A 19,737-nucleotide genomic window follows, 5' to 3' on the forward strand; every position below is an offset into this window, starting at 1 on the left:
TTTTTGCACAAAGAAACATTAATTTTCCATCTACCCTTCTAATTATATCTTCCTGAGCCTGTAGGCTAAGCGGTCTCTATGGGAGCAGCTCAAGGATCTCATGGTACTGATGAAAGCCTCACAGTGCCCCCACACAACCCCAAAGGGCAGCCAGGCAGTGTTTCTTCCCTGGACTTGATGGCAACACATTCTCTTCAAAAACTCCATGTATTTTACATTGGTATTGGTATTTTCCAAGCAAAAAAACCTCCAGTGTGGTATTAAAGGAGAACCAGTAAGTAGTCTGGTTTGAAAATGTGAGGTCCCCTAAGCTGAGGTTTTCGATACAGAGTATAAAAGATGAAGTCCCCAGCTTCTACTGAATGCTGATACCTAATCTCTGTAGCTGCTTTTGGGAAAATCCATTCAAAGTCCTTATGCTCCAATGCAGAAATAACTTTCAGATTCAAATCATTATTAGGAAATGTGTAAATAAACCCATCCCTCTGTTGTAGACAGATTTAAATTAAACTAAACATAATAAGCACTGCTTCACTGGCACACACAAAATGCATGTTTCTCCAGACTCCAATGCTTCTTGACAGTTTTGTCATTGTGAAGCAGGGAAAAAACATCTTAACACTGTATCTTTGGAAGGAAGAAGTTGTCAGACTTGGCAGCGTTTCCCAAATACAAAAGAATAAAATTAGCAGGAAGGATATTTTATTTCCAAGCTGCAATTAGGAAACTAAATGTGAGATAAGAATAAGAAAACAGGGTACTTGACAGGTTTTTTTTCCCCAGGAAACTCAGTCTGCAGTGAGCTCAGTAGAAAGCGGACAAAGCAGAATAATCCTTAGAAGTGAAAGAATAGCACTTACTCCCTGAGAAGGCAGAATCAATACAACGCTCCAGGCTAATGGCTTCCCACACGCTGGCTGTCTCCCACTTTAATGGAAGGAAGAGTGTCAGCCCCGCATTAGGGTGGCTGCCCGGCACGCTCTGCTGGAGCCTCACGATGCCAGGCAGCGTCTCGGGGGGTCACTCCAGCAGCGGGCTAAGGCCGGCTCTGGTGGCACAAAGCCCCAGCAAACCAAGGCAACTATAAGCCAGGTCATCTTGTCTCTGCAAAATTCTGTCCCCCCAAGCCCCCATACACAATGGTCAGCCTCATAGGGGTCATCAGGGAACACCCTTGGGTGCTTGGAAGAGCTAGAGGCCAGGCTGCTTCATAGAGTCCTTGTCTAGTCCAACCCCTGCTCCATGCAGCTTGCTCAGCACCTTGTCTGGTAAACGCTGGAGTACCTCTCACTATTTAGTGACTGGCTTTTGTAACATAAATGGGGAAGTTATTTGACAGAAGCTGCCCCTGCTACAGCACCATACAGATGAGAGGGCAATGGAGCAAGTGTCAAGCAGTAACTTATTAACAGCCTAGCCCAACCCATACTTGTACTAGTCACTGCATCTCATGCAGCTCATAGTGTGGTCTACATGCTGGAGTACATGAGAAGCAAATTTACTAGCAAATGCAATAAAGTGAACAGTGAGAGACAGGCTGTTGGTAGTGCTCATCTCCCCACAGCCCCCGCCGCCTTCCGCTGCACTGCCTAGATGAGCCTGGTTGATGCTGAGCACACTCGGCCACGGAGGAGCAGCCACCAGCCTTCTTGCGGTGTGGTGGTCAGCCTCAGGGCCCTGAACATACCTTCACCCCTTTGTCCTCAGGAGATCTGACTGCAACAGAAACAGGAGCGTATGTGGAGGGAGCAGTTACCTAAATACTGCCTTTGCCATGGGTAACTGCTACCACACTAATGAGACCCCTAATTTCCATTTTCCACATGAGGCCTCACACCAGCTACAAGGCAAGTACATCACCGCAGCAATCACCTGTGTGAATGCAGAAGTGCAATCCTCAGGTCTCCCATCCTGTTCAACATCTTTTAAACGTATACATTCATGTGACAAGCTGCACTCATGTGGTGCAAATCAAACCTACGTGCATTTGCCAGAGGACACAGCCTCGGACTCTTGGATTGGCTTCTTTTAACTAACTCCTAAGACACTGGATAAATACCTGTCAGAGAGCAACTCATCTTTGGGAAGCCCAGGCAAAGCTGTCACTGGTGTCCTTTTCTGCAAGCTCCCTAATGCCATATTTTCTCCAGACAGCTCCATATTTATGTATGAAGCAAAAGTGTTATAACTATGCAAAGCTCAGCAGTAATTGAAAAGACTTTACATAACTGCATTTTGGATTTTTTTTGTTGCTGTCTTTTTTAAGACTAAATGCAAGTCCTTATAAATAAAAATACAAATAACTCTTTTAAATGGACTGTTTTCTTACAATTGTTGAGGAAAAAGCCATTTTTAAATGGTTTTAAATGGTGAAACAGCTTCAGCAATATCCAAGGTATTCAGAAAATGTGGTTGTTATGCTGATGTATATACACCTGCTCCCACAAGCTGTAAGAGTACAAGGGGAAAGAAAATATTTCATTTGTTATAAGGAAGAGAAGTCTGGACCTACATAGCAATTTTCATGTGGAATTTGGTAGGGCTACAAATATGGATCTTTATCAAAGTTAAAACCCCAAATATTATGGCAAAGATCCTAAGATAGTTTTTAGAGCAGTTGTTCTATCTCTCTCTCTCCAAGCATTCATTTTTGTCTGGGAAGGAATAGTGCTTTGTACCCGCAAAATCTCCTAGCCCATGTGTTATATACCACACAAACATAAGGGACCTCTACTTTACAAGCTATGTAGTTCTCCATAACATCATCCTCTTCAAGACCTAAGCACACCGAAAAAATTTAGTGGGAGCATTTTAACAGTATGTGAAGACCAAAACATGGACAGAGAACCTCAACTGAGGTGAAATAACAAGAAATTTAAAGACCAGGCCTAAAAGTGCATCCTTCACACATCCAATCTCAAGTCTTGTTTCATAATTCCATTTTTATTAAAAAGGTGCTGAATCGTGTAGCTCGGCAGGAATGCCTCCCAAGCTGCCAGAAATTTGAGTATAGTGGGGTTATCAGCCTAGATTTGTCAAAAACTTGAAAAACAGCTATGTTAGGCACAGATTGCTGCAATCATATAAACATTTAACTGAAGCACGCGGTTATGATGACTCGATACCAATTTTATTTTCGGACAATGCACTCATAGAAGTGAAGAAACACACTGACACGTCCTGGTGCACTCCTGCACCCGCACTAACCTGCACACCTGCACACCTATGATAGCACACACTCTGCAGCCATGTTCCTGCCTGTACATGAGCCATGTCCAAAGAAGAAAGCTGGGGTTACACCCAGCACGTTTTCCTTTCCTCAATTTTAACTAGTTGTGAAGGTGAAGTCTTCCGTAAGTTTTGGGGGAAGACTCCACCTTTTTTTAATCTTCAAAGAATTTTCAAGCCGTATTTGTAGAATCAATGTCTTTAGAGATTAAGGTCAAGATTTCTCCCCCAAACGTTAAAAAATTAGGTGGACATAAATGAATACTTGAAATATCTTATTTGGTTGTCAAATCTGGAGAGCCCAGTGACTGTTACCTGGATCTTCCTGTGCTCAGCACTGAAACCCAAGCATCATTTAAATAACGCAACATGGACATTTTTCATGAATATGACTTCCATAATTTCTTTGTAAGACCAGAAGAACAGACTGCAATGTGACCTCCAGCATAAGGCAGGCCATAGGATTGCTCTGAAGGGGCACTCCCTGAAGGGAATCTTGTTACAACCAGACTGTATCTTTTAGAAAAACATCCAGTTTGACAGCAATAAAGAACCCATCATCACATATTGATAAAACGTTCCTGCAATTTTTGCTTTAAGACTGAGTTTGTCTGACATCAGTGACATTTCTGTTCATTGCTCCCCCAGACACTTAAAAATTCACTTTTAGAAATCTAGAGTCTTATGTTTAAAAATCTCTGCAGAAGTATTAAATGTAGACAGTTACTACTGTGAAGCATTTAGAACATAGTTTTACTGATACGAAACAGGCAAAGTTCACACCTTCAGAATTTTCAATTTAACTCCCAGCCTTCCTATTTTAACTCTTTGGAGATGTTTGAATTATTTCCTACCTTCCAACATCTTTAGTAGGCAGTGCTCAGCGCTTAAATTCTCACTCTTACCCAGAGCTAGAGTATATAGTTGATTTAGTTAAATACAAGGTTCCTTTAAAAAAGTCAAGTAAAACAACTAATCCTACAATGAGTCTTCCAGCTGTTTCCCTCTGCTGGTTCGATGCTACCTACTCACCGCTTGCTGTTGTTTCTCTAGAGCTATCTAGCACAGCTCCAAGTTGTTTTTCCTGAGCAGTAATAAGAGGAGAATGGGAACAGGGGTACTCACTTTGTTTCATGAAGACATTTCAGAGAACCTATGCTAAGTTGGCCATTAAAACTGAAGACAGCCTTGCAACAAGATAAAAGGCTGACATACTCAACAACAGCGCTATCCTCTGACCAGATGCAAATACAGATGCAGTAATTTAAGTGCCTGTTTCCTTTACACAAAGATGGGGGTGTGTGTGTGTGAAGAATGTGACGGGGTATATAAAATCAGATATGGCATGAATAGGGGTAGGCAGGGACTGATTATACAGTGTCTTATCCAATATGAGCATCAAATGACAGCAGGAGTCGTCACATACAAATCAAAGACATGTTTTTTCACCTGTATGTCAAAGATGTTAATAAAGGATGCTCTGACTGCAAAAAGTCTGCATGGATTCAATAGACCAGGCAAGTACTTGGTAGAGAAAGCTACTGAGGGCTATCAGACAAAACTGGATTCCTGCTCAGGAAATCTCCTGAGGTAAAATTAGTTGGAAGCTGCAAAAGTATTTGTTAAGAACTGCCACGTAGGAAAATTTTGTTCTTATTGCCTCCTTTGGCATCCCTAGGCAACCCTAAATAATTACATAGGCCAAATCTGGAACTGCTGCCTTACTACTGAGGAAACATTCCCAATGAGGGTTATAGAAGAAGTCCCAGAGGAAAAAACATCAGAAGAAAATATAATAAAGGCTCAAAGATCTGAACAGCCTGTTCACCTATTTTAGAAAAAAAGTTTACTCTCATTGTGCCCTTCACTTGCGTGTAGGGAGAGGCAGGACCAACGAACCATTAGTGTGTAGCACTACGTAGATTTCATATTGCTTTGGAACTTACCCGGGCTTGAATGAAACAACTAAAAATGGCACGTTGTTTTGGTACAGTAGGGAAGACCACTTGGTGCACACTGGGAATTAAGAAGTCCACTGTGTGTAGTTACTCTTGTAATGAACAGCCCACTGAGGAGCATCACCGTCTCTGAGCTGTTGGTAGCCCACAAAATGCACTAGAACAATGCTGCCTGCTGTGCTGCAGCAAGTCATGTTCTTTAATGCTCTGCACACTCCCAGGAAGGTAACCAACAGAAGGGCAAGGTAGAAGTAACACATTAGCGACCGTATTCTGGTCGTCTTGTTACCTGATTGTAAATGCAACCACGGTGCTGACACTGCATGAGACAGTCTTAAAGATCAAGGGATGCTTCATTTAAAACACACTATGAATATACCGAAAACCTTATCCTGTCAAATGCTAAAAAAGACCTGCCTGCATCTGCAGTGGAAGGGATCTTTTGGACTTACACAAAACCATCCAAATTTCTTTTCAACTTTGATTGGCAAGAACTGATCCAAGACCCACAGGAATAGATAGAAATATGGATTTCATCATGTTTTGAATCAGACTGTCATCACGGAGTGACAATTATGAGGCTCCTAGCCACAAAGCTGCTGCTATTATTAGCTCCTCAAGCTTCCCTACTTTCCACCTCTATAGCATGCACAAATATTGCAAGATTTGGCAGGTCTTCCTCAGCATTAACAGCAAGTAGCATGGCAGCATTTTTCTCTGATGCTTAATAATTCTCTTTCACAGATACAGAAACATTCACAGAGTCTGTAAGCGCCAGATATCATAAACAATTAAAAGCTTAAAATTACTTCATACAGTGCTCACAGAAAATGGACTTAAGTGTGAGGAAAACAATCACAAAAGGCATTTATTAGTACACAGTCCATCTAGCATCTGCCAAGAACTGATGAAAATATCTTCAGGCTGATACTAGTCTGATGAAAACTGGATCCAATCTTTCTGTCTTTTTTTTTTTTTAAAGAAGAAAGCAAGAGAAAAAAAAAAGGAAAGAGACAGAAGGCTTGACAATAAAAATGCTTTTGACACTGATGTTAAAGAAACCAAAGCTGCGTGCGATCAACATAGACTACGATGATGAAGAATCCCTATAGCAATATATGAGCAGGTGTCAGAGAAAATGGTGGAGAAATGAGACTGTCTTTTGCAGTTGCATGGGATGGCTTGTCAGAAAGGAGGGAATTACTGGTCCTACCTTCTCACAAAATATAGGATCAACAGTGCAGGCTTGTGAAGCTTCCCACCAAAATCTACAACAGGTTTCACTTCCATTATCTATTACCAGAGACAACTCCTGGGTTAAATGCTAGTCTCAGTTGCACCTCTGGGATGTAGAGGTGTAGATGTGTGAGAAGGTATATAAGTACATGGGTCACATTTATGACAGGTGAGAGCGCAGATCCCATTATGCAGTTCAAGTTCCAAGGCACAATCCTCAAAGTCCACATACCTGTTAAAAGGCTGATGTAGTCCCATGCAGTTTGTAGTCCCATGTTGTTTGGCTTTGACCCCAGGTTTCAGGAAATGATTTGTGCATGGGACTTGGGGCCACTCAAAAAAGCACAAGTCTGCAATAATGTTGCAGATGTCATTAAGTTCTCTAGATTTACTGGCTACAACAGCAAAATTTGGTTTCTGCTTCTAAAGAGGAACAGGTTTCCCTCCAGTTAATGTCACATCCCTCTAGGGCACTCCTGAACATTTCTGGTTTTGAGTAATAATCTGAAAACTCAAAGCAAACTAAGATTTGGAAGGTCCTGGCAGTGGAGTGCAAAGGAGTGCTGGTATCAGGTATTCCTTGGCATACACAGCCCAAGAGCCAACATGTGGATGGACACAGCCCTTTTGCATCTCCAAGAAGTCTTTGTTCTGTGGGGACTGAACCCTACCCTTCAGACAGAGCAGTACCCTCTTACTTTTCAAAAATCAAGACTTCTGTGCGCTACTGGATCATTAATATACGAATGTTTGGAAGAAACACAACTTCCTAATTTAATGAGCATCCGCACTATCCAGATGAATAGAGGTAACAATGTTCTTAGTCTATACAGAACAACATCTGGGCTGTTACTGTCACGAGCACCACTGTCTTCAACAGTACTGAAGCTCTTCCTTGTGACAGCATATTTTGTAGCCTAATTACAAATTCTAAAAATACCAACTTGAATATTAGTGTTTAATCATGTCACTATTATTTATTTAGAAGTTCTGCACAACTCAAGACTGTACTCCTTTATGTCAAACTCCTCATTCTAATTCATGTTTACAGGCTATGCTAGTGTTGAGAAAAAAGGAAAAAAACTTAATGAAAATACTACTGAAAATAAGACGGAATTATACGTCCAGAGCAATTAGTGGAAATAATAGACAAAACCTGCCTGATGTACAACATGCTCACTAGCAAGTTTTGAGGCATCAAGAGATGTCTCTTCCCAAAAATAGGGTCTAAAACATTGCCATTAGTAAACTTAAACAACCACACGATTAAAACTAAGAACCACACCACTGACACTGGTCAACGGTTTGGATAGACATTCACAATTACAGCACATTATAGCTCATTTATCAACCCCCTTCACTAACTTAATAATATGAAAAACAGTGAAATACAGAACTTCATTATTTTTGAGAGGAAAAGTAGCTGTTAAAAGCAAATACTTAACATGTATGCAAGAACTTTGGGGAAATTATGCCAGATCTGAGTGGGGTAATGTTATGCCACTTAAAAACTACTATGTCCATCAAAACATGAAATGTGCTGTAGGAACTTCTTGTTTGTAGTAAATGAGGAGAAAAGAATGCTTCTGCTTCCTGCCTGCCAAATGTCAGCAGTTTCTAGCAGCAACACCTATAAAATACTATTTTCATGTCTGTTTGGGATATTTTTTGACACCCCACCTTTTTTTTTTTTTTTTTTTTTAATTTTCTGCAGATTGGGTGCTTTTGTATCTCTATACACACATCAAACACACAAACAGCTCATGTAGACTCATCTTTTACTCCAGGTAAACATACTACCTTCATTCCTGGGCAGATAAGATTACCTCAAAAACCGCTTTAAGGAGAGCCCAAGGCACAGCAGGAACTTACCTGTCACCTAAATTACAACTATACAAAATGTCATATAATCTGAACAACATGCCTTCTCAAGAGTCAGAGTCTGTTTCCCCACGCTCCCTGTGGCTTGCTGCCATTTACCAAGTGTTTCCTGAAAGTGTGAGTCAAGAATTTGGGAATATTTTTTCCTGTCCTCTAAGTCAGAGACAACTGAGATCTGAAATGGATGCAGAGTTTGTAGAGGTGAGGAAAGCAATGATGTGTTGAGATAATAGCTAAATTGTACAGTTTGTTTTCAGTTATTACATTTTAGACACTAGTTTGCCGTTAAGATCATCTCCGCTTAGCCAGTGTCTTTGTTTCATGCACTTCTTTTTCATGCTTTCATTTATCTGCTTTCTGTCATTAGGGTTATAGTGATTGACAGGTATTTCACTTTCCAAGAAGGTATCAAATGTATTTTCAAGTGTATTCAAATCAATCAGACACCATCAGTCCCAAGAGCTTACAGGTCATTCAGCTACCTTTGAATGCCCACTCACAAACCAATCCACAAACACAATGAATGCTCAGTGTCCCTGATGTACAAGGCTTGTGCAGCTCTTGAAATTATAAACTGAGAATTACATTAAACCCAGCTGAAAGTTCCATGCATAAATTGCCTAAAATAGCATGAACTCTTCTTTATGTGTCTCTCTCTCATCTAACAGGCTTAAAGTTCAGCTATAATATTGAAGGAAAACAAACTAATGTGCAGCTCTGCGTAAAAAGAGAATAAAACTTCTACTAGAGTAGGTAACCCAGTATGGCCGCACAGCCGTGCACACCCAAATGCCCAGTGCCACTCAACTGGTCTGTCCTTTCCCTGTTAAGAGCACTGCTTGGATAACGTTACGTGAGAAGGAAACAAACCGTTAATAACTGAGAATCAGCAATCAAAAGTACATTGCTCACTATTTCCCAAAGCAGCTGTCAAATCCCTTCAGCCCTAACAAACAGGCAGGAGCTTAAAACCTTGAAGGGAAGAAAACAGTTGACTGTAGCGAGTTGTCTCAGATCTTCTTATTACGAGGAGCTCCTCTAAGCTAGCAGTTGCTGGGAATAGGTCTCTGCCAGTTTGCCGCAGTCCAGTTCCAGCTGGTGATAAGTGATTGCACTGTCTTCCTTGTCAAGTGTCAAAACTGATCGCTGCCTCCTGTCTGGTAAACGCACAGGTGAGCTAATTAAAATAGCCAAGAATTGACAGCTCCCTCCAAATAAGAGAATCCTTTAGAGCTGTACTTGATTTTGTTTCAGGTATTTTTATTTTGTAAAAGCAGACACTTAGGTCCCATGGCAAATACAGATTCAATCACTGACAGAGGTAGATGCTTTCTACCCAATGAGTGTATTTCACCCACACACCTCCAAGTGTTTTACAGCAATTCCTCAATCTTCCAAGTATGACCAATGTCATTATTTGTATTTATTATTTACATAGCAGCAACGCTTAGGGTTGTATTAGTCTTTCAATTTATACACACACACACACACAGAGCAAAACGCCATTATTCAGTGAGGCAAAATGGCCTGTTTCATGGGAAGACATGACAGGTCCAGCACATATTGCAGTGTCTGATGTCAGCCACATAAAAATTTATGAGCAGTTTGAAATGTTACTTGTGCAAGATGTCCCCTTCTGTTATGACTGGAAAAGGTTCACCCTTACAAGTTCCAGCTAAGAGATCCTGAATACAACTTGTCAAAAGAGTCGTGATTTCAAACGGACTTAGCATTCCCAAATTTCTCCTGAAGAAAATGGCTGCTCTAGAAGAGGAAAACCAGGATCATTCAGCACAAGGTTCCTCACACATAGATTAGAACGCTCATTATAAAAATATTTATGATCACGTGTATTCAAAAAATGACAAAGTTAAATCTGAATATTGAAAACCTCTACATGCTAACCTCTATTACCAGGAGCAGTAGGAACCGCAAACTCAAGACTCCCTGGCACCATCAAATGTGAGCCTAAAAGCTGCCTTTGGCCCAGGCCAAATTTGTACCACAGCTCTCTGTCTCACGTACAGATATGGACAGATATGTATTCACAATGGTTTATTCATCCCCAAATGCCATTTCAGTCATCGTAAATTCAGAATGCATTTGCAATTACTTTTGTTAAAAGGTTTTTTTTAGAAAAAATGTGCTTGCATCTGTCTCTTGGACATGGTGTTGTCTCCCTTTTCCTGAGTAGTTGAGAGCACTCATAGAAGAAAGCAAACTCCCTTTCCCCTCTGCCAAAAGGATTTGAACATCCCTCTCAGGAGTGTGCTCCAGTCACCACATTATGGGGCAAGGGCTGCCCAGCCAGCACAGAAACTTGGTTCAAACTCTGAGGTGCACAGAGATGCAATGAGGGAAGCTCTCACACCCCCTTCCCTCCCTCCCCAGAGCTTTGCACTGTGACAAGAGATGCCTGCTCACTGAAAGCGAGACACAGGCCAGAATGGCTGAGATTACTCTGGGGAGAGCTGCTCTCCGTCTCCCCTGCTGTTTCACTTCAGATACATACACATCAGGGCATCCTGTCTTCAAGGCTACAGAGCCAGTTTGTCATGTTTCCAAAAGAATGAAACAGGAAGGGTTGAAGGAAGCCCTCTTGCTTTTAAAAGCAGTGACTGGAACTGAGGTCCCCCAGCTTTCCTCAGGCAGGTGTCAGAAATGGTGCCTCAGCCAGGAGATGGGAGATGCAGGCCCTGACCAGGAGGTGGGATTCCCACGTTCTGGCTCCAGCTTTAGTGAACGCCCTCACCATTGGTTCAAAACAGAAAGTCTCAGATGGAGAGCCTACAACACCAAATCCAAGAAACCCACCTGGAAAGGAGTTTTACCATCCTCTTCACCTTGTCAAATCAATGAGAAAAATGAACTTCCTGAGCCTGAAAGCTAGCCCAGTTTTATATAATAGCCACCCCCTCCTGCTTTGCAACTCTAACCCTTCATTTCCCCAAACTTCAATGTTTCATTTCATCTTACAGGCAGCTTTTCATTTAAGCTTTCTCCTCTTCTCCTGTTTTTCCACTTCACTGAGGCAATGCAGAACATTTAATTTTTCATTTGAGAGGCAGGTTTGAAGAGTTCAGCTGTAGCTTAAGTGAGGCAGAGCACAGACTGTACTTCGACGTGGTTATGCACTTTTAAGTGATCAATAAAATATTGATTGTTTAACTATCATGCTTTGCCATCTCTACCTCTTCCATGTTCTAATGTCACATTGGGCTAAACTTAAATACCTGGGGTGATGTCTCCTTGCTTCCTCCTAAGGGGCACTGTAAGTTTTCTCCTTGATCCACTGTTCAGAGACGAGGAAAGAGAGACGTGACACAGAGCTTGCTCTTGAGCAAGCTGCCTCTCTTCCTCTGGCAACACTGGGACAGTAACTCTTAACCTCCAAGCCTCACAGAAACATGGCATAACTCTGAGTTTCAGAGTTGTATCAGTATCCAGGAGAAGCCACCACCAAAGCCCTACCTTAGGTTAGGAGTGCAGTGAAGTTTTGTAATCTCAGCTTAACTCCCCCTCACACTACACCACAAGCTCTTTAGTTCTCCATGTGCATTTATGGTTTAGATTTACATAGCATAATTTTCTTATTTTTAAAACAAGAGAAAGGCATTTTCAAGGAGGTGGTCATACTAAGTTTTATGTTACCCATTTTCTAGTTTCATATTTCATAAAAACTGATTCTTATCCCAAGTGTACGAATATAAAACACCATCATCCTGATCAGAAATAAAGGCTGTGAGCAGCACGCTATACTCTCCTGAAAACAGGAAGAACACGGAGAGGTTGGAGAAGCTGCTGGAAGCCTGGTGGGTTTCATGCTGCCACAGACCATTGGCAGGTGCTGTGACATTCTGCTTTGTCACCATCACATTGCGCTCTTTGCACGAGGAGGGGAAATAAAGGTTTGCCATGTACCTCACAGAACTTGGGGGACACAATCAGGGCCTCGCGCACTGGAGATCCAGTTGGGAACAGTTCCCAATGCAAAGTGTGACCTAAGAGCAGACACTTCAAATGGTGCTGTAAAATTTTTCTGTTATGAAATGATTGTACTTGACTGTAGTCAAGTCAAGACTGTTATGACAATGATTGTACAGTGTACAAATTTGTTTAACTGTTCAGAATTAAGCAAATGAAACCAAAAAATCGCTCTCTTCCTGCCTCCATAAGAGCTTTCCTCACATGTTCAGGTGAGAAGATGGATGATCTTATACCACGGGCACAAGCTGAGACATGAAAAATGTATGTCAAGAAAAGGAAACTATTTCCTTAGCAACTGAAGAGTGCAGCAGGCACTTCAGCAGATAAGTACATGTGGAAATAATACCAGACTCCATGAAGAGAGTATTTCAATATAGTGAAAACAGTCATTTAATGGAAAATTTTAATTAGAGACCAAAAAAAGATGTTAATATCCTAAATAATGTTAGTCATGGATCTAAACTCTGGACCTAACTCTGGATGCTAAACATGGATCTAAGCAAAGACAACAGCAGGTACCACTCCGAATCTGAGTAAGCAATGGTTAGATCAACCTGTTACGTGTGCGTATCTGACAATGACACAGCTGGACAATTTAACAGAGAGCTCAGAGAAAATAAAGTGTTTGCACATACAGCAAACAACACTGAAGAACCTCTTCCTGACATTGTTTTCAACTAAGAGGTTACGATCCTCAGAAACACAAAGCAGTCATCATTATACAACCAGCAGCAGCGACCGAAAGCTGGATTTTGGCAATAGCTTCAGCATTTCACATAAAGGAAAAGTGCTCTTAGTTTTTCACATAATGACATCCTGATCAAATGAACTGCTTTTAGGACCACCTCCCTTACTACATAATAACCCCATTTGTCATGGGCACTCATCTGTCAGTTAGGATTTGCCACCTAACTTCTGTATGCCCACTTCTCTAAGAGAAGTCATTCTGAAATCACAGCTCAAGAACAAGTGGACCCGAGCCATCGTCATGTTTTTCTAATCACAGGCTGTCTGGGGGCTGGGAAGGACTAACAGATTTTAGAGGATTCAGGGGCTCGTCAAGGATGCATCTCCTCTCCCACCCCCGCTGTCCTCTCAAATGCCCCTGAACTCTCCCAACATGCATCTTTATCACCAATCTGCCCACAGCATAGATTTATATCGGGCTGCAAAATTAAGTCCTTAAAAGGACTTTATCTGGCTCTGTGTTACTGACGGCACAGGGGCCTTGCTGCAGAGGTTTTGGCACCAGATTCATGAAAAGAAGCTACAGTGCTTTCAGATTTCAAGCAGGTTTCTCAAAAGGCCAAAGAAGCAAACATTTTATCTCAAGATGAAACAACACAACTCCTACAACTCCTGGCGTGGGGGCTCCATGTTGCCCCTGCTGAAGAAAACCTACAGCACGTGCACATGCCTGGGCTAGTCTGCAAAAAAAAGCAGGTTTGCATTCTTCTAATTTATTCATTTCCACACAAAGCAGATTTGTATTCCATATCCCAACACTTTGAGCTACTATTATATACTAAGTCTAGAGAAACTTATTTTTTAAAGTTGTGACTTCTACCCCTCCCTTCCTGATTTTTATCTAATGCTGGACTTTCTAGTAAACATTTGACTACAAATGCACAGAAGGGGCAAAGAGATCGTGCATTCGTTACAGCAGCACACTGGCAAATTTGCTTCATATTCAGATGGAAACCATTTGGCTCAGAGGCATCGCTGCTTAGTAAATCAGCTGTAATTTCCATTATTCTCATTGTGCTACAGGGGCATCCAGCCCAAAACGCTTGTTTGGCTGAAATGGATGGAAGCACCAGGCAACTGCCCGGATCCAGGTTTTGTTCTTCGGTTACAGAAGGCTCTAGAAAATGCTGTCAAGGAGTGCACGGCAATGCCGGCAGAGATCATTTAATTCCCCTGAACTCTGAAACCTGCTTGTTTGTAACTTGGATCTGATGCCAGCCCTCAGGACAAGAGACCCCCGGCAGGATGCCAGTAATGGAGCATCTCTTGATGTGCCTCATGGTTTCTCTATGTGGAAAAACTGTCCTCTAGCTCAGTGGTGGGTAAATGAGCTGCCCCACTGCGTGCCTCGCTTGGGTAGCTGTCCCCGTGCTCAGAGCAGAGTCCTCAGAACCACCAGCCCCACAAGCAGAGGGTGGCACGGTGGCACACCAGGCAGGCAGGGCATCCTCGCCGCAGGGCAACATGGGGGGGGAGGTGGCACTCTCAAGCACTCTCACTGCCTCCAAAAAGTGGGTGAGAATAGCAAATACACTGCCTGCCTTTGCTCTCTCAAAGCCAGGTCTTGCATCAAAAGAGGTGAAGAATTAAAATACCTGCAAACTGTCCTCTCCTCTCTCCTCTCCCCAAAGCTCAGCAGCAGAACAGGCAGGGGACAAAAATCTTTCCCCACTGCACAAAGTGGACCCTCTCTCATGGAGAGACAGTGGAAAGTGCTGGATATCACTAGTTTCACCTGAAGTCCATTTATCTCTAGCACAATGCCAGACTCTAAACTTTTCAAAAGAGCTTTCTGAAAAAAAAATAAAAACAAACCTGAACTATATATAGCATATATAGTATATACACACTATATAATATATATATATATTTGACCTCTCAACTCTTAGAAGGCCCTTGGGAAGATTTGTCAGAAATGTACTGTGCAGGCTGAAGATGGGCTCTGGGAGGAGCAGGTGATGCAGGTGACTAGCACGTGCTGTCTGGACGGGCGTGATGTGCAGGGCGGCGGGAGGTCTGTGGGCAGATGTGCGGTGCTTGATTGCAGAGCACAGCAGAACATGAGCTCAGCTGCTATCAGGCATTCCCGCGTCAACAGACGCAATAACTTCCACAGCAGCTCCAAGGTATAAAGGAGGTTTCACTTGTGATGTTGGACTAAATGAAAACACCCTTTGAAGAAGTAGTGCCCAAGAATCTTTTCAATTGTGTTTCCAAATTTACTTTTTCCCCTCAAACAATCTTTCTTATCCAGTTAGGAAAAGCCCAGTCCAGCCTCTATTAGACATTTCTCTAACAGGAAAGTTTGCCAGATTCAACATTTTAAACAGATTTTGTCTTTTGTATTCCTTTTACTTAGCGTTTGCCATTTCATACATGACTTCTTAGGAAATAAAGCATCTGGTTTATTGATAAAGAGGATTATTTCTAGAACATTAGTTTGGGTTAAAACAGCTAAAATTTAAACTGCTGCTCTTCAAAATCATCATCCTTGGAATACTCTAAATTGAAAAGCTGTTACTTCAGTAAGTCATGCAATTTTTCAGCATTTATCTTAAATACAGCTATGTATCATCACCTGTTCTGCAAGCCAGCTGCCCTCAGCACATGTTGTTTGGAACCGAGTTTGCTGAAAATATGAGCTACAACAGTATAATCAGATTTTTCTTTCTTTGCTTTTTTTTACACTTTTATCACCTGCATCCAACCTTCCAACCTTGTTCAGATGTAGGAGTGATTAAACCAAGATCCTTTTAACTTTGCTATTAGAACTTCTCCCTTGGAAGAGCCCCAGGTTTGCCATCAAAGGGAGTAGGGCTGGCTGTGAAGGGCTGACTGCCTGCTGCTGCTGTAGCGTGCAGACCCAGAAGGATTTAGCAGAGGCACAGGATGCTGCAATGACTCCCTGTTAGCTGAGCCAAGTTACTTCACAGGGGATATTGTAACTAATCAGCACACAAACCTCATCTTTGTCTGACTCAAGAGAACAGGATTCCTGAGAGAGAAGGCAGAAGTTTTTCTGTCTTAATAGATGTTTGGCATATCACGTTGCATTTGATTGTCTTCTCGCATCTATCATTTGCTGGATACATCTACCACAACAAAGCTTTGAAAAAAGCAGGCAGACAGTATGACTTAGCTAAATGTGAGAAACTTTTAGCCTATACCATGGGGGCAGTGAGAAGCTAGGCTCCTCTCTGCACCACACCCATCTACACTAGGTTAGGTGAAGCCCCCACTCTCTGAAAACCCTTGGCCTTTGTATTGGTTATTGAAACTGCATCTTGCCAGTGATCCCCGGCACTGGTGCTAAAGCCGTGAGTCACTCTCAATTGCCTGAGAATTTCCAAGGCGTTTACATGCTTCAATACAACATGCTGTTCTTGTTCTCAGAGAGGCTTCTTCACATTCAAAACCTGTTCAAGGACAAAGCTACAACGAGCAATTACTGACAGCAAAGAGAATGACAAGGAAACACGCCATTCTTTGATGAGGCACTACAAAATTTGTTGTTGCTGTTGGCTTTGTAGTTGTTTCTGTTTTTCACACCGTCAGAGACTGAGCGTACCCTGTTACTGTTGCATCCAGAACTTTAGCTGTGCTTAGAAGCCCTAATGGGCAGCAGGGCGAGGAAGCAGCACAGCTATGTTCCTGCCAGCTTCATGCAGCAATTCACTGACCAATCGCACATTGCAGATGTGACCCGGCTGCTCTGCAGCCTCTAGCTCAACCCCAATGAAATGGGAGACCGATGGCAAGGCTGCTCCATTTCCCTTCTGGGTACCTCAGGAGACACAAATGAGCCTCCTGAACTGCATGAAAATCTGTTGATGACTGTGGTGACACCTGCCAAACAGATGAAATCAAAACTCTGAACAGACCACGTTATCCTTTCTATACACACAGACCATTAATTCTCCTAGCCGCAGTCTGGCATGATGATGCCATATCTATTTTATAGACAGGGAACAGAAGACAGAAGAAAATAAATTATTTGTTAAAGGCCACCAGAGAAATCTTTTTGCTGAGAAGTGGACGAGCATTGCCCAAATCTCAGATTAATACACTACACAAAGGTCCCTCTTCCTCTTGTAGGCTTGTGACTAACTGATCAGAAGCTTTCTATGCAGCTTAGTAATACCAGTCACTGCAGAGGTCCTGCAGGACCTAAATGCTGCATAGTGCTGCATAATATCAATAGGCTGATGTAGGAATATGATGATCCAGCTATGCCTTGCTGGATTTGTAGATAGCCACACAGAGGGAAGCTAAACTCAGAAGGTTTCTGGCTAACCAAGATGGCTCCAAACACAGCAACAATTCACAGACCAAATACCCAAAGGGAATATTGACTGGCCTATGTCCGCATTTTAATTGCAGGAACAAACCGGGCAACTATTTGCAAATGCATCAGACACTGCACTGAGATGTGTTTTGCATATAAGGGAACCAGGAGTAGGATACTTCAGAACCCCTGGGGCTGACGGCAGCAGCTCAGCTATTTTTGTGCTTGCTAATCTGGCCTGACCAAAGGCACTGGGGTCAGGAGTCAGGACTGAGCTGCGCTTGCTGCTGGGAAGGTCAAGCACTCCTGGGCAGTGGACGATGCAATGGGAAAATTCACCATCTCTGATGAGGCCATTGCTCCAATTACATCATTTAAAGTCAGATGTTTATAGAAGGAAACCTAAATGCCTGAACAGGTGAGAGTGACAGTTCTACTTTCTCCTTTACTTTGTCAAAGCTGAGATAGGGTCTGGACTCACATGTATGTCTTCCGTCTTCCCACACTTCACTGCCAGATTGAGGCCTAAATTTTGTGTCTAACTATAGCTGATGGCACCCTCTTAGCACTGGCAGTTTTAAGCAACAAGCAGATGCCTCTATGGCCTCTAACGCACTGCTGGACATAGCTTTAAAGCATCATGATTTTGTTGAAAACATTTCCAGTTTGTATTAGGATTACAAAATGAAACAAGTAAAATAGAGACAAAGTTCAAAGTGTTTAACAGATAACAAATTCTGCTTCATTACATGCAGGAAGTACATGTCACAAGCAAAAGGCTCAGAAAATCAAACCCTGGCCTCAGCTGAAGAAGTGGGCCTCGTCCATACCGTTTCATTTCCTAGCCACTTTCTATCAATTCTGTAAATATCTGGCAAGCGAAACGTCTCTTGCACTCTGTCATATATAGGAAATGGACCCAGAATCAACACAAAAGTAACAGTCAGAAGGGAAAAAAAAAAAACCAACACAAATAATTCAACTAAAGTAAGCGTCGGATTTTTACAAGTAGCTTGGTATTAACATGAATCACCATACTTAAACTCCTCCATAGGACAGTTGCAGTACATCTCATTTAACTTTTTAGGCCTTTTCCCCCTATGTAAAATAATCTTTTTAAGATTAGAATAAAAAGCTCCAGCTATGGACTTTAGTTCGCTAAAGATGTTTTTGTATGCTCCAGGAGCTCCAGCAGCCACTGTCCTCCTCACAGGAGGCTACAAGACAAAAGCATTCAAAAGTCTCTGCTGGTATAATGACACTGGAGGAGGAAGACAGGAGGTATATGTGAAGTCCTTCATTTCAACTAGAAAACTAGTAAGCACTGTAAAAACATCAATCTTGCTGCACACATAAGAATCAGTAAAAAATCCCAGTAAAAATAAGTACCTTAGGATTTGATCCAAAGTTTATAAACAACAGTCAACTTCACTCTCGTTTTTTTACTACCTATCTAGGCTGTGGCATAAGCTTTAGTCTCTTAAATAGTATCTGTCCACTTCAATACCACCTTTTACCTGGGAATCTTAAGTAGATTCAACTTCATAACAGCTTCTGAGCCAAGGAAAATATTATTGCTTTTGCTGTCTGGATGGAAAGTGAAGAGAGTGAATAATCAGCCTAGTCTTTGTACTAGATGCCTGCAGTAGAGAGAAAAGCAATCCTCATTTTCCCAGCAATATAGGATGTTCATTGTCAGAATAAATATTCCAAGGAGTCATATATGCTTGCAGAACAGTTATATACAGTGCATTTAATTACCAGTGCTGTAAATAAATTATTTTCACCTGTGTAACACAACAGGAATAAGCGGTCCCTACTTTTAGTTCACTGTGATCGGTTGCTTTAAGGCAAAAAGGAAGACACAGCAGTAAAGCAGTGATTCTAACTGCTACCACCATAATGGAAATGAGAGGAGTTAGTTTATCCAAGGGCACTAATTTGACCATGCTCTACTAGATTTATGTACAGATAAAAAAAATTCACTTCAAGTAAATGCTAACTGATCTCACTCCCACAGTGGTGTGCGGGTCCCATGAATTTGTGCTACTGTAAAGAAGCTCATATTGCCAGGTTAAGTTTCTCAGGTAGAAAATACTGCATACACAAAGTCTGTAATTTGCATAGCTTTCAATTGCCAGAGGGTGATACTTCAGCTTCTGAGCGCTGGGGGATTTCAGTAATTTCAAAATTAAAACCAGTTTGATTTAAAAGTCTAAACAAGGTTAAACAGCTGGATTCTCAAGGGAGATGAGCACCCTGAACCTCTCCGCAGCTCAGTGGCTACAGAGGGTGCTCAGCACCAGCACTGACCTCAGGCACCGCTTCTCAGCTGCTGTGAGACCCTCCCCAAGGAGCCCACCCACCCTCCCTCCCTCGCACGCACACACACACACACACACACGAACGCTCAGA

General features: G+C 42.1%; 1 protein-coding gene across 1 annotated transcript in view; it reads right to left on the reverse strand.

Annotated features, from left to right (window-relative positions):
* Nucleotides 1-19,737, reverse strand: part of KCNH1 (potassium voltage-gated channel subfamily H member 1) — a 185,048-nt gene that overhangs the window by 7,817 nt on the left and 157,494 nt on the right. The window lies entirely within an intron of this gene.

Source organism: Strix uralensis, chromosome 3 (genome assembly GCF_047716275.1).
Source record: "Strix uralensis isolate ZFMK-TIS-50842 chromosome 3, bStrUra1, whole genome shotgun sequence".
Classification (NCBI taxonomy): domain Eukaryota; kingdom Metazoa; phylum Chordata; class Aves; order Strigiformes; family Strigidae; genus Strix; species Strix uralensis.